General features: G+C 50.3%; 2 long non-coding RNA genes across 3 annotated transcripts in view; one reads left to right on the forward strand and one right to left on the reverse strand.

Annotated features, from left to right (window-relative positions):
- The first annotated feature begins 301 nt into the window (after positions 1–301).
- The window catches only part of LOC140399596 (uncharacterized), a 35,102-nt gene continuing 14,470 nt past the window's right edge, over positions 302–20,933 (forward strand). Inside the window, exons 1-4 of one of the 2 annotated variants that reach the window (XR_011937748.1) lie at positions 304–518; positions 858–964; positions 2,994–3,099; positions 5,327–5,376. This is a non-coding gene — a long non-coding RNA (uncharacterized lncRNA). Of the gene's footprint in view, positions 519–857; positions 965–2,993; positions 3,100–5,326; positions 5,377–20,933 lie in introns of those variants that run through there. The other variant, XR_011937749.1, reaches the window with a different exon arrangement.
- The window catches only part of LOC140399594 (uncharacterized), a 4,376-nt gene continuing 2,494 nt past the window's right edge, over positions 19,052–20,933 (reverse strand). The window contains exon 2 of the long non-coding RNA XR_011937746.1: positions 19,052–19,294. This is a non-coding gene — a long non-coding RNA (uncharacterized lncRNA). The remainder of the gene's footprint in view (positions 19,295–20,933) is intronic.

A 20,933-nucleotide genomic window follows, 5' to 3' on the forward strand; every position in this document is an offset into this window, starting at 1 on the left:
GCAAGGAGATCAGCATCTCTTGTCACCCATTTACATGTCAATAGAGAGCTGTCCTCTGAGACAGACATTCCACACATGGCAGAGACTAGGGGTGGAGTCTGCTCACAGCTCACTGAGGATATATCTGTGTCTGAGGGACTTCAGTTCACAAACCAAAAACCCACGACACTGAAAACATTACCCCTCTCTTCTGTGTGTGTGTGTGTGTGTGTGTCGCTGGGTGTGTCAATCTCTCTGTTTTGAGCTGTGCATTTTGGGTTTTGACATGTTGCTGATTGGCTCGAGATTAGAAATGTTGGACTCCTGTTGTGCTGTTTTGTATATTTTTTTTAAATGTCCCTGTTATTGTCTTTATAACCAATTTTATCTCCTTTTTTTCTCCAGAGGCATTTTTATTTGGAAAACTGGAAGGAGGTCGGGAATCCTGTGAGGAGGACGAGGGAGTGTGAATTCTTCCCGAGGGAGCGCTGGCTGAGGCCTGTTCCGCAGGCTTCACCCGGGTTATTACCCTGACTGAGGTTTAATTTTAATATTGGAGGGATCAAAAAGAGTGAGGGAGGGAGGGAGACAGAAATATGTATAAGAGGGATAGAGAGACAGCGAGAAACACAAGAGAAGGGGATTTTCACAGTAACTTCATTGCAGTATTAATGTAAGCCTAATTGTGATAATAAAAAGATTTTGAGTATTAATTGTCTCTCAATCTTTTTTAACCTCTGGTTGAAAGCTGTGACTTATTTGTATTCGGATGTTGCTGAGGAGTTGTAAAACTGAAAAGGGGACCCTGGGCTCTCGCTGTATTAAATAGTTTCAATCTTTTCCAGTGGTTTAGTTAATTTTCTCTCTCTTTTTCCCAGGAATTTGAATTTTGAAAGACTGTAATGTGAGCAGGAATCTTTGGACAAAGGCTATTCTCCAAAGGACAAGTGGATGGACTGAGGCCTACTCCACAGGCCGCACTCACGTGAGTTGTCTCTTTATTGCCTCCCCGGGCTTGCACAAAGACACAAACACATTAAACCTTTGGTGGGCGGCAAAGAGTAAAATACAAATCTGGAATATGAAGCTGTCTAATTTTGTTCCAAAATGACAGGGGATATATTAATTCTGAGCATCCCAGGGGTGGCGGGGGGGGGGGGGGGGGGGGTTGCCAGGGGTGGGGGTTGGGGGTGCTGGGGGGGGGGGGGGGGGGGGGTAATTTCACTGTTTCAGCCAATCTCTGAAATCTGGTAGAGAGAGCGAGAGAAATCTCAGATCAGAAACTCTGAACTCAATTTTGAAAGTGGTCATCATTTGTTGGGCTCTCCCTGTGCACAGGTTGCCTGCAGAATTCACAAAATTAACGATAGTGGGGTCACTTTTAAAATGAATCCATTGACTGTAAAGTAATCTCGATTGCCCGGAATTAAAGTCCCTTAACTTGAAGCGGGTATAATTCTGGAATGAAGCCTGTGTTTTAGGCCGAGACACAAGTTTTTTTTTTAGAAAATACAGCACAGAACAGGCCCTTCGGCCCACGATGTTGTGCCGAACCTTTGTCCTAGATTAATCATAGATTATCATTGAATTTACAGTGCAGAAGGAGGCCATTCGGCCCTTTGAGTCTGCACCGGCTCTTGGAAAGAGCACCCTACCCAAGGTCAACACCTCCACCCAACACAAAGGGCAATTTTGGACACTAAGGGCAATTTTTCATGGCCAATCCACCTAACCTGCACATCTTTGGACTGTGGGAGGAAACCGGAGCACCCGGAGGAAACCCACGCAGACAAGGGGAGGACGTGCAGACTCCGCACAGACAGTGATCCAAGCCGGAATCGAACCTGGGACCCTGGAGCTGTGAAGCAATTGTGCTATCCACAATGCTACCGTGCTGCCCTTAAGAACAAATAAATCTACACTATATCATTTAACCGTAATCCATGTAACTATCCAATAGCTGCTTGAAGGTCCCGAATGTTTCCGATTCAACTACTTCCACAGGCAGTGCATTCCATGCCCCCACTACTCTCTGGGTAAAGAACCTACCTCTGACATCCCTCCTATATCTTCCACCTTTCACCTTAAATTTATGTCCCCTTGTAATGGTTTGTTCCACCCGGGGGAAAAGTCTCTGACTGTCTACTCTTATCTATTCCCCTGATCATCTTATAAACCTCTACCAAGTCGCCCCTCATCCTTCTCCGTTCTAATGAGAAAAGGCCTAGCACCCTCAACCTTTCCTCGTAAGACCTACTCTCCATTCCAGGCAACATCCTGGTAAAGTATGAGGGTGAAATTAAATTTGCAGGAGGTCATTTGAATTCAGTTTGCTGTGGTTATGAATGTTGGATTCCTGTGTGTGACCCTGTCTCTCTTTCTTTCTCCTTCCCAACTATTAGAATGAGAGTGAGAAAGAGAGAGAGAGTACAGAAAGAGTGTGGGGCTGGGGGGTAATGGAGATTAGAGAGAGGGAGAGGAGAAAGAAAGAGAGGGTGGAGGGAGAGGGAGGTCGTGAAAAAGAGAGGCTTTCTCTCCCTTTCTGTCTTCTTTCCATTCTTGCCTCTCTCTCTCTCTCTGTCTCCCCTGCTTTCTGCCTCTATCTGTCCATTTCTCTCCAGCTTTTTAGTGTCTCTTTAAACCTTTAATCGAAGAAAACCACCCCACAAACTGCAATGGGGAGTCTCATCACATCTTTCTGGGGATACCCTGATTAGGGAAATAAATAGAAATAAATGCTGGGAGGGTGATGAGGGATAACGAGGGAGACAGAAATATGAATGAGAGGGATAGAGAGACCGAATGAGATAGCGAGAGAGAGAGAGAAAGAGAAACACAAGGGAAGCGGGAACTATCTCTCAATCATTTTTATTCTGTGGTTTATAACTGAGATTATTGCAGGTGGATGTTGCTGAGAGTGTGTGTAACTGAGAGGGGGAATCTTGGCCTCTTGCTGTGCTACAAGTTTAAACATTTTCCTGCGTTTTAGTTAATTTTCTCCCTCTTTTTCCCAGGAATTTGAACTTTGAAGACTGCAATGCGACCAGGAATGTTTGGACAAAGGCTATTCTCCAGAGGACAAGTGGATGGACTGAGGCCTACTCCACAGGCCGCACTCACGTGAGTTGTCTCTTTATTGCTGCCCCGGCCTTGCACTCAGACACAAACACATTAACCCTTTGGTGGGCGGCAAAGAGTAAAATACAAATCTGGAATATGAAGCTGTCTAATTTTGTTCCAAAATAACAGGGGTTATATTAATTCTGAGCGCCCCGGGTATTTGTGGTGGGGTAGGGGGTAGGGGGCGGGGGGGGGGGGGGGGATTTCACGGTTTCAGCCACTCTCTGCAACCTGGTAGCAAATGTAAACGACACTCAACACTGCCGACTGCACCTTCTGGGATCTTTCTGTGTGCCAATGGATTTCATTTTAGAAAGGTTTTTCTTCATTTTAAGAGGCAGTTTAATTCTTTCAGAAACTGAAGGGACTTCTCCAGGGATGTTCCAATCCACACATGACACGGCGGTGGGGGTGGGGTTGTTAGGTGCAGTGGGGAATGGGGCACCCAGCAGGAGTGAGGGGGGGAGGGAGGAAGGACAGTGTCCCATCGGTTAGGTCCAGATAGCTGCCGCTGTGGGATCTTGCTGTTCACTCAGCAACAGTGACCACAACTCTTACAATAAAATAGCTCTCCCAGTGTTTGCGTGGGTTTCGCCCCCACAACCCAAAGATGTGCAGGCTCGGGGGACTGGCCACACGGAATTGTCCCTGAATTGGAAAAAATGAATTGGGCACTCTAAATTTATAAAAATAAATAAATAAATCTACAGTCCCTACTTCTTTAAAAAAAACAATGAAATAGCTCACAGACTGCAAAGTGGGTTTGAAGGTCTCGAATGTTAAAGTTTGAAACTTGAGTGGTTGCGAACGAGGGAGTTAATGAACCCTTCCTGCTGCACTGACGGGATATTCAGCCAGATCTCATAGCCGCTGAGAGAGAAATCCACCATCAGAAACTCGGAACTCAATTTGGAAAGTGTCACCATTTTGGGGATCTCCCCGTGCACAAGTTGCCTGCAGAATTCCGGAAATGAAACAACAGTGGGGTCACTTTAATAATGAATCCATCGACTGTAAAGTAATCTCGAATTATAGTCCCTTAACATGAAGCGGGGATAATTCTGGAATAAAGCCTGTGTTTTAGGCCGAGATTTAAATGTGAGGGTGAAATGAAATTGACAGGGGGCCATTTGAATTCAGTTTGCTGTGGTAGTGATTGTTCGATTCCTGTGTGTGACCATCTCAGTCTCTCCATCCCTCTCAGTCTCTCACCCTCTCAGTCTCTCTCACACTCTCAGCCTCTCTCTCCCTCTCAGTCTCTCTCACCCTCTCAGTCTCTCTCCCTCTCAGCCTCTCTCTCCCTCTCAGTCTCTCTCTCCCTCTCAGTCTCTCTCCCTCTCAGTCTCTCTCCCTCTCAGTCTCTCACCCTCTCAGTCTTTCCCTCCCTCTCAGTCTCTCCCTCTCTCCCTCCCTCTCAGTCTCTCCCTCTCTCTCTCCCTCTCAGTCTCTCTCCCTCTCAGTCTCTCTCCCTCTCAGCCTCTCTCACCCTCTCAGTCTCTCTCACCCTCTCAGTCTCTCTCCCTCTCAGTCTCTCTCCCTCTCAGCCTCACACCCTCTCTCCCTCTCACCCTCTCTCCCTCTCAGCCTCTCTCTCCCTCTCAGTCCCTCACCCTCTCAGCCTCTCTCACCCTCTCAGTCTCTCTCCCTCTCAGTCTCTCTCCCTCTCAGCCTCTCTCACCCTCTCAGTCTCTCCCTATCAGTCTCTCTCCCTCTCAGCCTCTCTCCCTCTCAGCCTCTCTCTCCCTCTCAGTCTCCCTCCCTCTCAGTCTCTCTCCCCCTCAGCCTCTCTCTCCCTCTCAGCCTCACACCCTCTCAGTCTCTCTCCCTCTCAGTCCCTCACCCTCTCAGCCTCTCTCACCCTCTCAGTCTCTCTCCCTCTCAGTCTCTCTCCCTCTCAGCCTCTCTCACCCTCTCAGTCTCTCTCCCTCTCAGTCTCTCACCCTCTCAGTCTCTCCCTATCAGTCTCTCTCCCTCTCAGCCTCTCTCCCTCTCAGCCTCTCTCTCCCTCTCAGCCTCTCTCACCCTCTCAGTCTCTCCCTCTCAGTCTCTCACCCTCTCAGTCTCTCTCTCCCTCTCAGTCTCTCTCCCTCTCAGTCTCTCTCCCTCTCAGTCTCCCTCCCTCTCAGTCTCTCTCCCCCTCAGCCTCTCTCACCCTCTCAGTCTCTCTCCCCCTCAGCCTCTCTCACCCTCTCAGTCTCTCTCCCTCATTGCGGTAATCAATTTCCAGCTTTCTCTTTCTCCCCGAGGAGAGTTGATTTTGAAGCTTGGACGACGCAGAGAGAGGCCAATCTCTTGCCCTCTCAGTCTCTCTCTCCCTCTCAGCCTCTATCCCTCTCAGCCTCTCTCTCCCTCTATGTCTCTCTCTCCCTCTCAGCCTATCTCCCTCTCAGCCTCTCTCCCTCTCAGCCTCTCTCTCCCTCTCAGCCTCTCTCTCCCTCTCAGCCTCTCTCCCTCTCAACCTCTCTCTTCCTCTCAATCTCTCTCCCTCTCAGTCCCTCTCTCCCTCTCAGTCTCACCCTCTCAGTCTCTCTCCCTCTCAGTCTCTCTCTCCCTCTCAGTCTCCCTCACCCTCTCAGCCTCACTCTCCCTCTCAGCCTCTCTTTCCCTCTCAGTCTCTCTCCCTCTCAGCTTCTCTCTCCCTCTCAGTCTCTCTCTCCCTCTCAGGCTCTCTCCCTCAGTCTCTCTCGCCCTCTCAGCCTCTCTCACCCTCTCAGTCTCTCTCTCCCAGTCTCTCACCCTCTCAGTCTCTCTCCCTCTCAGCCTCTCTCTCCCTCTCAGTCTCTCTCTCCCTCTCAGTCTCTCACCCTCTCAGTCTCTCACCCTCTCAGCCTCTCTCCCTCTCAGCCTCTCTCCCTCTCAGTCTCTCTCCCTCTCAGTCTCTCACCCTCTCAGTCTTTCCCTCCCTCTCAGTCTCTCCCTCTCTCTCCCCCTCTCAGTCTCTCCCCTTCTCAGCCTCTCCCTCCCTCTCAATCTCTCACGCTCTCAGTCTCTCTCCCTCTCAGTCTCTCTCTCTCCCTCTCAGTCTCTCCCCCTCTCAATCTCTCCCTCCCTCTCAATCTCTCACCCTCTCAATCTCTCCCTCTCAGTCTCTCCCTCTCCCTCAGTCTCTCACCCTCTCAGTCTCTCCCTCTCAGTCTCTCTCCCTCTCAGTCTCTCTCTCCCTCTCAGTCTCTCTCTCCCTCTCAGTCTCTCTCTCTCAGTCTCTCTCACCCTCTCAGTCTCTCCCTCTCAGTCTCTCTCTCCCTCTCTCTCTCTCCCTCTCAGTCTCTCACCCTCTCAGTCTCACCCTCTCAGTCTCTCGCCCTCTCAGCCTCTCTCACCCTCTCAGTCTCTCTCCCTCTCAGCTTATCTCTCTCTCTCAGTCTCTCTCTCCCTCTCAGCCTCTCTCCCTCTCAGTCTCTCTCGCCCTCTCAGCCTCTCTCACCCTCTCAGTCTCTCTCTCCCAGTCTCTCACCCTCTCAGTCTCTCTCCCTCTCAGTCTCTCTCTCCCTCTCAGTCTCTTTCTCCCTCTCAGTCTCTCTCAGCCTCTCTCCCTCTCAGTCGCTCTCTCCCTCTCAGTCTCTCTCTCCCTCTCAGTCTCTCTCACCCTCTCAGCCTCTCTCCCCCTCTCAGCCTCTCTCCCTCAGTCTCTCTCCCTCTCTGTCTCTCTCCCTCTCAGTCTCTCTCCCTCTCAGTCTCTCTCTCCCTCTCAGTCTCTCTCTCCCTCTCAGTCTCTCTCCCTCTCTGTCTCTCTCTCCCTCTCAGTCTCTCTCCCTCTCAGTCTCTCTCTCCCTCTCAGTCTCTCTCCCTCTCAGTCTCTCTCTCCCTCTCAGTCTCTCTCTCCCTCTCAGTCTCTCACCCTCTCAGCCTCTCTCTCCCTCTCAGTCTCTCTCCCTCTCAGCCTCCATCATTCACCCAGAATGAGAGAAATTGTTGAAGAGAGAGAAAGGGGAGAGTGAGGGAAACAGGAGACATGGGGGTGGGGATGGGGGGGGGCTCTGTCACACCCTGTGGGGATTCCCTGATTTGGGAATAGAAATAAATTCTGGGGGGCGATTATAAAAAGTCTCCGAAAGGAATGGACAGCTGATTTCCCCAGTGGAAAGAGGGCAGTGACGTGATGACCTTGCATTTGTCCCTGTGGCTGTCTCTCTCTCTCAGTCACTCTGTGTCTGCGTCATTTTCTCGTTCTGTCAATACCTCTCTGACTGCCTGACTCTGTCTGTCTCTCCCTCTCCTCCTGTCGGTCTGTCTCTACCTCTCTCTGACTGCCTGTCTCTGTCTGTCTCTCTCTCTCCCCCTGTCGGTCTGTCTCTACCTCTCTCTGACTGCCTGTCTCTGTCTGTCTCTCTCTCTCCCCCTGTCGGTCTGTCTCTACCTCTCTCTGACTGCCTGACTCTGTTTGTCTCTCCCTCTCCTCCTGTCGGTCTGTCTCTACCTCTCTCTGACTGCCTGACTCTGTCTCTCTCTCTCTCCCCCTGTCGGTCTGTCTCTACCTCTCTCTGACTGCCTGACTCTGTCTCTCTCTCTCTCCCCCTGTCGGTCTGTCTCTACCTCTCTCTGACTGCCTGTCTCTGTCTCTCTCTCTCTCTCCCCCTGTCGGTCTGTCTCTACCTCTCTCTGACTGCCTGCCTGATAGAGAGAGTCAGAGAGAGACAGAGAGAGAGAGAGAGACAGGGAGAGAGTCAGAGAGAGACAGGGAGAGACTCAGAGAGAGATAGAGAGAGTCAGAGAGAGACAGAGAGAGAGCGAGAGAGAGAGTCAGAGAGAGAGAGTCAGAGAGAGACAGAGAAAAACAGAGAGAGCGAGAGAGAGAGAGGGAGAGACAGAGAGAGAGAGAGTCAGAGAGAGACCGAGAGAGAGAGAGTCAGAGAGAGAGACAAGAGAGAGAGAGAGGCAGAGAGAGACCGAGAGAGAGAGTCAGAGAGAGAGTGAGAGAGACAGAGAGAGAGACAGAGAGAGAGAGACAGAGAGAGAGACAGAGAGAGAGAGACAGAGAGAGAGAGAGAGTCAGAGAGAGATAGTCAGAGAGAGATAGAGAGAGAGACAGAGGGAGAGACAGAGAGTGAGAGAGTCAGAGGGAGACAGAGAGAAACACAGAGAGAGAGAGACAGACAGAGGGAGAGACAGAGAGGGAGAGAGGGAGTGAAAGAGTCAGAGAGAGAGACAGAGAGAGAGATAGACAGAGAGAGAGGCAGAGAGAGAGACAGAGAGAGAGAGAGTTACAGAGAGATAGACAGAGAGAGAGAGTCAGAGAGAGAGACAGGGAGAGAGAGAGAGACAGAGAGAGAGACAGAGAGAGAGAGACAGAGAGATAGACAGAGAGAGTCAGAGAGAGAGACAGAGAGAGAGAGACAGAGAGATAGACAGAGAGAGAGGCAGAGAGAGAGAGACAGAGAGATAGACAGAGAGTCAGAGAGAGAGACAGAGAGAGAGACAGAGAGAGAGTCAGAGAGAGAGACAGAGAGAGAGAGAGACAGAGAGAGCGAGTCAGAGAGAGACAGAGAGAGGGAGGCAGGGAGAGAGAGAGAGAGACAGAGAGAGAGAGTCAGAGAGAGAGTCAGAGAGAGAGACAGAGAGAGAGAGTCAGAGGAGAGAGACAGGGAGAGAGAGACAGAGAGAGAGAGAGAGACAGAGAGAGAGAGGGAGAGAGAGAGAGAGAGGCAGAGAGAGAGTCAGAGAGAGACAGAGAGAGACAGAGACAGAGAGAGACAGGGAGAGAGAGACAGAGAGAGAGAGAGACAGAGAGAGAGGCAGTGAGAGAGACAGAGAGAGAGACAGAGAGAGAGTCAGAGAGAGAGAGACGGAGAGAGAGAGAGAGATAGAGAGAGAGAGAGTCAGAGAGAGACAGAGAGAGTGAGACAGAGAGAGAGAGAGACAGAGAGTGAGAGACAGAGAGAGAGAGGCAGAGAGAGAGACTGCGAGAGAGTTAGAGAGGCAGAGAGAGAGTCAGAGAGAGAGACAGAGAGAGAGAGAGTCAGAGAGAGAGAGACAGAGAGAGAGAGAGTCAGAGAGAGAGAGACAGAGAGAGAGAGACAGAGGCAGAGAGAGAGATGGGGATGTCAGAGGGGCAGGGAGAGGGAAAGGACAGCACGGTAGCATTGTGGATAGCACAATCTCTTCACAGCTCCAGGGCCCCAGGTTCGATTCCGGCTTGGGTCACTGTCTGTGCGGAGTCTGCACATCCTCCCCGTGTGTGCGTGGGTTTCCTCCGGGTGCTCCGGTTTCCTCCCACAGTCCAAAGATGTGCAGGTTAGGTGGATTGGCTATGATAAATTGCCCTTAGTGTCCAAAATTTCCCTTAGTGTTGGGTGGGGTTACTGGGTTATGGTAAGGTGTTGACCTTGGGTAGGGTGCTCTTTCCAAGAGCCGGTGCAGACTCGATGGGCCGAATGGCCTCCTTCTGCACTGTAAAATCTATGAAATCTATAAGAGATTTTTGGGTGGGGGTCTCTGCTGCGCAGCCAGGGCTCAGACCCCCACCTCCCCACCCCATATTCCTCACCCCACCATGGTGTCCACACTGTAAACCTAACTAGACGGAGGGAAAGGGCGGGGGGAGAAACAGGGTGAGGGAGAACGAAACTGGGAGGGGGGGGAACGTTGGGGACTCAGTGGGGGAAATCAATGCTGCATCTTGGGAGCGGTTGAGTCCTCCTCCGTTGTGGGGCTGCCCGTGGGATCCTGCTATGCAGACTGGTCTACATTGTAACTTTAGTCATTAGTACATTGACTGGCCGTGGGGGGGGGTAAGGTTTTGGGTTTTAGTTCTGTAATCATAAATATTAAACACGTCCAGTGTGGTGGGACACTTATTCCAAATGGGAAGACAGGAGATTTTCCGAGGACATTTCAATCCAGCTCTCTCAAAGGGCCTGGAACGGGAAAGGCTGCGATTGGGGCCTGGCTTAATTTACCAATCGCACAGTGCCCGTGTTTTACTGGAATTAATGGGAAAGGAGAGAGAGAGAATGGGAAAGGAGAGAGAGAGAATGGGAAAGGAGAGAGAGAGAATGGGAAAGGAGATAGAGAGAATGGGAAAGGAGAGAGAGAGAGAGAATGGGAAAGGAGAGAGAGAGAGAGAGAGAATGGGAAAGGAGAGAGAGAATGGGAAAGGAGAGAGAGTGGGAAAGGAGAGAGAGAGAGAGAATGGGAAAGGAGAGAATGGAAAAGGAGAGAGAGAGAGAATGGGAAAGGAGAGAGAGAGAATGGGAAAGGAGCGAGAGAATGGGAAAGGAGAGAGAGAATGGGAAAGGAAAGAGAGAGAGAGAGAATGGGAGAGGAGAGAGAGAATGGGAAAGGAGAGAGAGAGAGAGAGAGAGAGAATGGGAAAGGAGAGAGAGAATGGGAAAGGAGAGAGAGAATGTGAAAGGAGAGAGAGAGAATGGGAAAGGAGAGAGAGAATGGGAAAGGAGAGAGAGAGAGAGAGAGAATGGGAAAGGAGAGAGAGAGAGAATGGGAAAGGAGAGAGAGAATGGGAAAGGAGAGAGAGAATGGGAAAGGAGAGAGAGAGAGAATGGGAAAGGAGAGAGAGAGAAAGGAAAAGGAGAGAGAGAATACAGTAAAGGGGGGGGGGAGAGAGAGAAGGGTGAAAGGATAGAGAGAGAATGGGAAAGGAGAGAGAGAAAGGAAAATGAGAGAGAGAATGGGAAAGGAGAGAGAGAAAGGAAAAGGAGATAGAGAAAGCAAAAGGAGAGAGAGAATGCAGTGAAGGGGGAGGGAGAGAGAGAATGCGGTGAAGGGGGAAGGAGAGAGAGAAGGGGACGGAGATTGGTAACGGTGCCTTGGAGTCTTGCTGGGCAGAGATGACCCGGAAAGTGACTCCCGAAAGAAGCAGCCGCTGGGTTTTAAATCCATCCCCCACTTGTGAAGCTGGTGGGAGAGGGACGGGAATTGAAAGTTGTTTAAGGTGAAGTTTTATTCCTGGACAATTCTGCTGCCAGTTTTCCCCACACGGGGATGAATTGAGGGATTCAGTGTGATGTGCAGGAAGCATTTTGAGTTTATTGAGGTGTTGACTGGATTTCTCTCTCTGTCTCTCTCTGTCTGCCTGTCCACATTTTGGCCCACCTGTGAATTTTGTGTTGATAAAGATCCACCCTGGATAATGTTGCTGTCCAGCTTGTTTTAAAGAAGGATACAGCTCTGGGGAGGATCAGAGGATGCGGGGGGGGGAACAGGTTGCTGAGTTGCATGGTCAGCCGTGATAATGAATGGCAGAGCAGGTTGGAAGGGCCGAATGGCCTGCTCCTGGTTTCAGTGTTTAAATTGTTCCCCTGTCTGTGAGCAGGTTGTGTGTGTGTGTGGAATTGTGCTGTGTACTCGCCTGGTCTGGCTCCCTATTACTTACAAACACCCGCGAGCTGACTGTAAATGTAAAAGATTGAGGGAAAGAGGGAGGCTGGGAGAGGGAGAGGCAGACACAGAGAGAGAGAGATGGGGAAATGGGGGGAGGGAAGGGCAGCTGAACAGGGAGGGGCTGGGAATGGGGGTGTGAGGGGCTCAGGAAGGGTAGTGGAAAGAGACAGAGTGTCAGGGTGGGGGTGTTGTAGGAATCTATAATTGATAGGATCTTAACTTGTCGAACTACGTCAAGTTTGGGGGAAGCTTAGTTGATGAATCAAAGTCCTGGCACAATACGACAAGTTGTAAGATTTGTAATATTTTTGGACTATGCCAAGTTGTTCGATTCCTAGTATTATTCGACTGTGTAAAGTTGAAGGAATTTAGATCATTTCTGCCATTCGGTTACCAGTAGCACTTTGCGAATACTGGGGCTCAGCAGAAACTTCAGGTAAGGAATTTCTCAGGTGCCAAAAAGAATTGTTTTATTTGTAGTCGCTTGATTACAATTTGAAAGTCATTTAAATGGCAATTCGTAGACAATTCGAAGCTTTCAGAGAATTACAGACATTATCTTTCTTTGCTTAGACAGACAGCTCGAAAGTAACTTTTAAACGGTCAAAGTCTGGCAATGGAACATGAAAAGAGAGAGAGAGCTAATCTTCAGCTAAACTCAAACTCAAAGTCAAAAGTGCACTCCATCACTGACACAGACTGACAGAACCCCCAAAAGACATCTCAAACAGAGACTATTAAGGACAAAACTGACTAAACTAACAGAAAGACACACTGACAGAATCAAAGACAGAAATTAAGGACAGACAACACTAAAAGACAACACACAAAGACACCTCTGACAGAATCAAAGACAGAAATTAAGGACAGACAACACCAAAAGACAACACACTAAAGACAACACTAAAATGGCGGGCGGAAACTTTTCAGTTATACACTTTCATATCTGTCTTAAGTCATCTAATCACACCCCAATATAATCCGAATTGGTTTGGGTTAGACTCAAACACATTTGATTTGATGGCAAGCCGTCCATCTTCAATGTGCAACATCAGCTTTTTAATTGTTTCATGTCTACATGTTATGGAATGTGATATTCTGCTAATCTTTACCAGCAATAGACTGGTTTTAGACTAGCTGTTATCTGCATTCTGAACAATGGTGCCTTCATGTTGCTGTGGTATTCAGTCCTTGTCCTTGACAATTAGCACAAGCAGTGTCAAATTGTCTTGCAACTGTGCTGTTTTAATGTCACACTGACTTTGAAAATATGCATTTGCCAGAACAACGGACCTCAGTAAAAGTGAATTATGCTGTATAAATGGGTGTTTAAAACTAGGGCTCAATATTTATGCTTAAACAGCTATCTTTTACCTATACTAGTTGCATTCGAAATACCTGGCTTCTACAGGTGTCCACCGCTGCCGTGGGACTGTTACTGGGATCTTGCTGTGCGGAACTGCCTTCATTGCGACTGTAATCGATTCATTGACTGGAGAGGGTTTGGGATGTGATTGTGGAATGTTAAACACTGACACATGTCCCGTGTGGCGGGACTTTATTCAGAATGATAAGACATGAACATTTCGAAGGACATTTCGATCGAGCGCTGACAAGGGCCTGGAATGTAAAAGGCTGTGACTGGAAGGGGGCTTAAATTGCCAATCAGAACAGGGCCTATGTCTTGGTGTCAGTAATGTCACATTTACATGTGAAAGGCCAGGGACCATTTCAATTCACTTTACTGAGTTTCTGAGTGTAGAATGTTCTTGTCTCTCTGCCCTTCCAGATTTCTCTCTGTTGGGGAGAATTGGGCGGTTGCGACACCCAACGTGTGGTAACACTCAAGGCTCTGGGCCTAGTGCTGGGCAGAGGGATTGGAGCAGATTAGAGTATTTACACTTGGCTCTCCAGGCTTGGTGGGTGGAAGGGCCAGTTCTGTACGGTCTGATTCTGTGGAGATCCGGCTCAGAGAGGGATAGAGAGAGAGAGCAATGAAATGAGAGAGAGGGAGAGAGAGAAATGAAATGAGAGAGAGGGAGGGAGAGAAATGAAATGAGAGAGAAAGAGAGAGATGGAGGCAGAGGTAAGTGTGGAAGTTGAAGGCTAGGGATGTGAAGGGGATCTGGAGGGGTGGGGGAGAGAGACAGAGAGTGTGGGAGGGGTGTCCTGCACCATCGTGGTACTGCCAGTGGGATCTTGCTGTGTAGAATTGCCTTCATTGCTCATGTACACTGACTGGAGGGGTGATTGGATCCGATTGTGCAATTAGGATGGAGATAGGGGAGAGTGCAAAGCCAGAGGGAGCGGAGAGAGAGACAAGAGTCGTGGCTGGGGGGTAGAGTCAGGGTCCAGCTTCCTCCTCCCCCTCCCCTCCTTGTGCCCACACAACCCACCCCATATTCCTCGCACGGCGACAGTGTCCACACTGGGGGGGGGTGGGGAATGTTGGAGGCTGTGTGGGTGAAAGAGAGCCAGTGAGGCGATGGCGTGGGAGGGGTATCCAGAGACAGCAAAGCAGAGGTGGACATTGGTTGGTGGGTCAAGGGAGGGGGAGGGGATAAAGACACAGGATCTGACGGTCTACAGTGTGGGATCTTTCTGTGTGAGGCAGAGGGAAATATTGACGTGGAGCGGTGGGGCTGGAGAATCAATCTCCACTTGGGAGAGGCGAGCTTTGATCAGGAATAGTCAGCGTGGCAGAGGGAGGCCGTGCTGAACAAATGGGACTGAATTATTGGAGGAGGTGACCAGATGAGGGTGGTGCAGTTGATGTAGTTTATCTGGATTGCAGCCAAGCCTCTGACAAGGCCCCACATGGGAGACTGACAAAGAAGTCAAATGCACATGGGAGATGGGGTAACTTGGAAGCAGAACTGAGTTAGTGATAGGAGACAGAGGGCGGTGGGAGAAGGCTGTTTGTGTGACTGGAGGCCAGTCATAGAGTGAAAGATGTTTACAGCATGGAAACGGTCCCCTCGGCCCAGCTTGTCCGTGCCGCCCAGTTTCTATCACTAAGCTAGTCCCACTTGCCCGCATTTGGCCCATATCCCACTGTACCCACCCTGCCCACGGATGGGAGGGTTCTTGCCCCCTAGACCCCGCCCCACATTCCTCGCACAACAACTGCGGCTATTCTCACCTCAAACTCTTTTTTTTTCAAATCCGGCCGATCCCACACTGGAGTGTGTGTGTGTGTGGGGGGGGATCCTGCTGTGCGAGGATGAGGGACATATTGAAGTGGAGTAAGAGGGGGTAGTTTGTTTGGAGAGAGGTAAATGTTCTCGGGTGTTTGTGGGATCTGACTGTGCACTGCCACTGTACCATGGAATATACAGACTTCCAAGTGTTTGGGAGAGAGGGAGAGGTGACTGATGGAAGGGGAAGTGTCCGTATTAATACTGAATGAGGAAACAGCAGCAAGACTGGAGCCAGTGGCTCGGGAGACATTTTTGACAGTAAAATTCTCTTGTCCCACATTGTTGTAATGATGTAAAGATGTTCCAGCTGTGCAGTGATTGAGTAGCAGGTGCTACATCGGTGTTGTAATAGGTTAGCGGGTGCCCCATCAGTGCTGTAATTAATAATTGTGCTCGCTCAGTGTTGTAATTGGGTATCAGGTGCTCCCTCAGTGTTGTAATTGGGTATCGCGTGTCCCCTCAGTGTTGTAATTGGGTATCGGGTGCTCCCTCAGTATTGTAATTGGTTTTCCGGTGCTCCCTCACTGTTGTAATTGGGTATCGGGTGCTCCCTCAGTATTGTAATTGGGTATCGGGTGCTCCCTCAGTGTTGTAATTGGGTATCGGGTGCTCCCTCAGTGTTGTAATTGGGTATCGGGTGCTCCCTCAGTGTTGTAATTGGGTATTGGGTGCTCCCTCAGTGTTGTAATTGGGTATCGGGTGCTCCCTCAGTGTTGTAATTGGGTATCGGGTGCTCCCTCAGTGTTGTAATTGGTTATCGGATGCCCCCTCAGTGTTGTAATTGGGTATCGGGTGCTCTGTCAGTGTTGTAATTGGGTATCGGGTGCTCCCTCAGTGTTGTAATTGGGTATCGGGTGCTCCCTCAGTATTGTAATTGGTTTTCCGGTGCTCCCTCACTGTTGTAATTGGGTATCGGGTGCTCCCTCAGTATTGTAATTGTGTATCGGGTGCTCCCTCAGTGTTGTAATTGGGTATCGGGTGCTCTGTCAGTGTTGTAATTGGGTATCGGGTGCTCCGTCAGTGTTGTAATTGGGTATCGGGTGCTCCCTCAGTGTTGTAATTGGGTATCGGGTGCTCCCTCAGTGTTGTAATTGGGGATCGGGTGCTCCCTCACTGTTGTAATTGGGTATCGGGTGCTCCCTCAGTGTTGTAATTGGGTATCGGGTACTCCCTCAGTATTGTAATTGGTTTTTGGGTGCTCCCTCAGTGTTGTAATTGGTTATCGGGTGCCCCCTCAGTGTTGTAATTGGTTATCGGGTGCTCCCTCAATGTTGTAATTGGTTATCGGATGCCCCCTCAGTGTTGTAATTGGTTATCGGGTGCCCCCTCAGTGTTGTAATTGGTTTACGGGTGCTCCCTCAGTGTTGTAATTGAGTATCGGGTGCTCCCTCAGTGTTGTAATTGGCTATCGGGTGCTCCCTCAGTGTTGTAATTGGGTATCCGGTGCACCCTCAGTGTTGTAATTGGGTATTGGGTGCTCCCTCAGTATTGTAATTGGGTATCGGGTGCTCTGTCAGTGTTGTAATTGAGTATCGGATGCCCCCTCAGTGTTGTAATTGGCTATCGGGTGCTCCCTCAGTGTTGTAATTGGCTATCGGGTGCTCTGTCAGTGTTGTAATTGGGTATCGGGTGCTCTGTCAGTGTTGTAATTGGTTATCGGATGCCCCCTCAGTGTTGTAATTGGGTATCGGGTGCTCCCTCAGTGTTGTAATTGGCTATCGGGTGCTCCCTCAGTGTTGTAATTGGTTATCGGGTGCTCTGTCAGTGTTGTAATTGAGTATCGGGTGTTCCCTTAGTGTTGTAATTGGGTATTGGGTGCTCTCTCTGTGTTGTAATTGGTTATCGGGTGCTCCCTCAGTGTTGTAATTGGGTATTGGGTGCTCCCTCAGTGCTGTAATTGGGTATAGGCTGCTCCCTCAGTGTTGTAATTGGTTTTCGGGTGCTCCCTCAAGTGTTGTAATTGGGGTATCGGGTGCTCCCTCGGTGTTGGAATTGGGTTGGGTGCTCCCTCAGTGTTGTAATTGTGTATTGGGTGCTCCCTCAGTGTTGTAATAGTTTTTTGTGTGATCCCTCAGTGTTGTAATTGGTTATCGGGTGCTCCCTCAGTGCTGTAATTGGTTGTCGGGTGCTCCCTCAGTGTTGTAATTGGGTACAGGCTGCTCCCTCAGTGTTGTAATTGGTTATCGAGTGCTCTCTCAGTGTTGTAATTGGTTATCGGGTGCCCCCTCAGTGTTGTAATTGGTTATCGGGTGCTCCCTCAATGTTGTAATTGGTTATCGGATGCCCCCTCAGTGTTGTAATTGGTTATCGGGTGCCCCCTCAGTGTTGTAATTGGTTTTTGGGTGCTCCCTCAGTGTTGTAATTGAGTATCGGGTGCTCCCTCAGTGTTGTAATTGGGTATCGGGTGCTCCCTCAGTGTTGTAATTAGTTATCGGGTGCTCCCTCACTGTTGTAATTGGGTATCGGGTGCTCCCTCAGTGTTGTAATTGGGTATCGGGTACTCCCTCAGTATTGTAATTGGTTTTTGGGTGCTCCGTCAGTGTTGTAATTGGTTATCGGGTGCCCCCTCAGTGTTGTAATTGGTTATCGGGTGCTCCCTCAATGTTGTAATTGGTTATCGGATGCCCCCTCAGTGTTGTAATTGGTTATCGGGTGCCCCCTCAGTGTTGTAATTGGTTTTTGGGTGCTCCCTCAGTGTTGTAATTGAGTATCGGGTGCTCCCTCAGTGTTGTAATTGGCTATCGGGTGCTCTGTCAGTGTTGTAATTGGGTATCCGGTGCACCCTCAGTGTTGTAATTGGGTATTGGGTGCTCTGTCAGTGTTGTAATTGGGTATCGGGTGCTCTGTCAGTGTTGTAATTGGTTATCGGATGCCCCCTCAGTGTTGTAATTGGGTATCGGGTGCTCCCTCAGTGTTGTAATTGGCTATCGGGTGCTCCCTCAGTGTTGTAATTGGTTATCGGGTGCTCCCTCAGTGTTGTAATAGTTTTTTGTGTGATCCCTCAGTGTTGTAATTGGTTATCGGGTGCTCCCTCAGTGCTGTAATTGGTTGTCGGGTGCTCCCTCAGTGTTGTAATTGGGTACAGGCTGCTCCCTCAGTGTTGTAATTGGTTATCGAGTGCTCTCTCAGTTTTGTAATTGGGTATTCGGTGCTCCCTCAGTGTTGTAAATGGGTATCGGCTGCTCCCTCAGTGTTGTAATTGGGTATCGGGTGCTCTCTGTGTTGTAATTGGTTTTCGGGTGCTCCCTCAGTGTTCTAATTGGGTATCGGGTGCTCCCTCAGTGTTGGAATTGGGTTGGGTGCTCCCTCAGTGTTGTAATAGTTTTTTGTGTGATCCCTCAGTGTTGTAATTGGTTATCGGGTGCTCCCTCAGTGCTGTAATTGGTTGTCGGGTGCTCTCTCAGTGTTGTAATTGGTTGTCGGGTGCTCCCTCAGTGTTGTAATTGGTTGTCGGGTGCTCCCTCAGTGTTGTAATTGGGTACAGGCTGCTCCCTCAGTGTTGTAATTGGGTATCAGGTGCTCCCTCAGGGCTGTAATTGTGAAGCAGAGGGGCTGAAAGTGTCTCAGTCCTCAGCAGCGGCAGGGAGGTGAATAGACTCGATAGGTACAGGTGCTTCAGGAGGGACAGAGGTGCAGGAAAGAGAGGAGGGGAAGTGCTTTGATCAAGGGGAGCCTCACGGGAATAGTCAAGAGATGAAATAACCGAGGAATCATCCAGCGATGTTTTGTGGGTGAACCAAGTATGGGATGGTGACCTCATTGGGATTGTACCCAAATAGTCAACAGGAATTAGCAGATGGAACTTGCAGGAGGAATAGGGTGGTCACACTCTGGGATTTTAATTTTCCTAATATAGTCTCTGTCAAGGTTGTGGAGGGAGGGTGAGGGAAAGAGTGTGCAAGAGTGTAGCGGGAGTCTGAGGGGGAGAGGGTAGGGGCAGTCTGAGGGGGAGAGGGTAGGGGGAGTCTGAGGGGGAGGGGGAGAGGGTAGGGGGAGTCTGAGGGGGAAGGGGGAGTCTGAGGGGGAGAGTGTAGGGGGAGTCCGAGGGGAAAGGGGGAGTCTGAGGGGGAAGAGGGTAGGGGCAGTCTGAGGGGGAAGGGGGAGAGGGTAGGGGGAGTCTGAGGGGGAGAGGGTAGGGGCAGTCTGAGGGGGAAGGGGGAGGCTGAGGGGGAGAGGGTAGGGGAGTCTGAGGGGGAAGGGGGAGTCTGAGGGGGAGAGTGTAGGGGGATTCCGAGGGGAAAGGGGGAGTCTGAGGGGGAGAGGGTAGGGGGAGTCTGAGGGGGAAGCGTGAGTCTGAGGCGAGGTGCAATATGGTTAAGGGATACAGAAGGGGTTGGGTGGGAAATGTCTAGTTTACCATGTTGATGGTTATGTTATTATTGCTTTTGTTATTGCTATAAAAATTTTGCAAGTACTTCAATAAAAATATTTTATTAAAAGCAACAAAATTGTGCATCGTCTGGCGTGTTTATAAAATGGGTTATATAACACAGATTGGGGCAGTCCCAGAATGTTGCTGTGCCTTTATTATTTCAATAACGCTTTGCTGTAATCAATTTCCAGCTTTCTCTTTCTCCCCGAGGAGAGTTGATTTTGAAGCTTGGACGACGCAAAGAGAATCTTTCCTCGGCGAGGAATCCTCAGACAGGAGTTCTAACCTGAGAGAAACAGAATAAATGTCAATGTGTCTTTGTCCGTCATGATTGGGGTTTCATTATTCTGATGGGCCCTCAAGCGGTGGGCTGTGTTTTGTTTTTTTGGGAGGGGGGCAGGAGTCTCAGTGTCTCTGGGGGGAGTGGGAGACCGGTGACATTTTCACACCGAGGGTTGGGTGAGTTATTCCAGTGAACAAGATGGAGAGTGGGAGCAGGAGGGAACGCAGCCTCAGGAAGGGATTAAGGAGGTGGAGAGTGGGAGTAGGAGGGAACGCAGCCTCAGGAGGGGATTAAGGAGGTGGAGAGTGGGAGTAGGAGGGAACGCAGCCTCAGGAGGGGATTAAGGAGGTGGAGAGTGGGAGCAGGAGGGAACGCAGCCTCAGGAAGGGATTAAGGAGGTGGAGAGTGGGAGTAGGAGGGAACGCAGCCTCAGGAGGGGATTAAGGAGGTGGAGAGTGGGAGCAGGAGGGAACGCAGCCTCAGGAAGGGATTAAGGAGGTGGAGAGTGGGAGTAGGAGGGAATGCAGCCTCAGGAAGGGATTAAGGAGGTGGAGAGTGGGAGCAGGAGGGAACGCAGCCTCAGGAAGGGATTAAGGAGGTGGAGAGTGGGAGCAGGAGGGAATGCAGCCTCTCCCATGGGGGGATAAAACGGGGGGGAATAAAATTGAGGGAGCAATAAATTGGGGCGCGAATTGTGGGGGGGGAATAAAATTGGGGGAGGAATAAATTGGGGGGAAATTGTGGGGGGAATAAAACTGGGGGGTGAATAAATTGGGGGGTGGAGATAAATGGGGGGGTGGAGATAAATGGGGGGGGGAGATAAATTGGGGGGGGGAGATAAATTGGGGGGGGAGATAAATTGGGGGGGGGGAGATAAATTGGGGGGGGGGAGATAAATTGGGGGGGTAGATAAATTGGGGGGGTAGATAAATTGGGGGGGGGGAGATAAATTGGGGGGGGGGGAGATAAATTGGGGGGGGGAGATAAATTTGGGGGGGGGAGATAAATTGGGGGGGGTAGATAAATTGGGGGGAGATAAATTGGGGGGGGAGATAAATTGGGGGGGGGGAGATAAATTGGGGGGGGGGGAGATAAATTGGGGGGGGGGGAGATAAATTGGGGGGGGGGGGAGATAAATTGGGGGGGGGGAGATAAATTGGGGGGGGGAGGATAAATTGGGGGGAGATAAATTGGGGGGGGAGATAAATTGGGGGGGGGGGAGATAAATTGGGGGGGGGGAGATAAATTGGGGGGGGGGGAGATAAATTGGGGGGGGGGGGAGATAAATTGGGGGGGGGGGAGATAAATTGGGGGGGGGGAGATAAATTGGGGGGGGGAGATAAATTGGGGGGGGGAGGATAAATTGGGGGGGGAGGATAAATTGGGGGGGGGAGGATAAATTGGGGGGGGGGGAGGATAAATTGGGGGGGGGGAGGATAAATTGGGGGGGGGGGGAGGATAAATTGGGGGGGGGAGGATAAATTGGGGGGGGGGAGGATAAATTGGGGGGGGGAGGATAAATGGGGGGGGGAGATAAATGGGGGGGGGAGATAAATGGGGGGGAGGATAAATTGGGGGGGGGAGATAAATGGGGGGGGGGAGATAAATGGGGGGGGGAGATAAATGGGGGGGGGAGATAAAT

The sequence above is a fragment of the Scyliorhinus torazame genome, chromosome 23 (genome assembly GCF_047496885.1).
Source record: "Scyliorhinus torazame isolate Kashiwa2021f chromosome 23, sScyTor2.1, whole genome shotgun sequence".
NCBI lineage: Eukaryota > Metazoa > Chordata > Chondrichthyes > Carcharhiniformes > Scyliorhinidae > Scyliorhinus > Scyliorhinus torazame.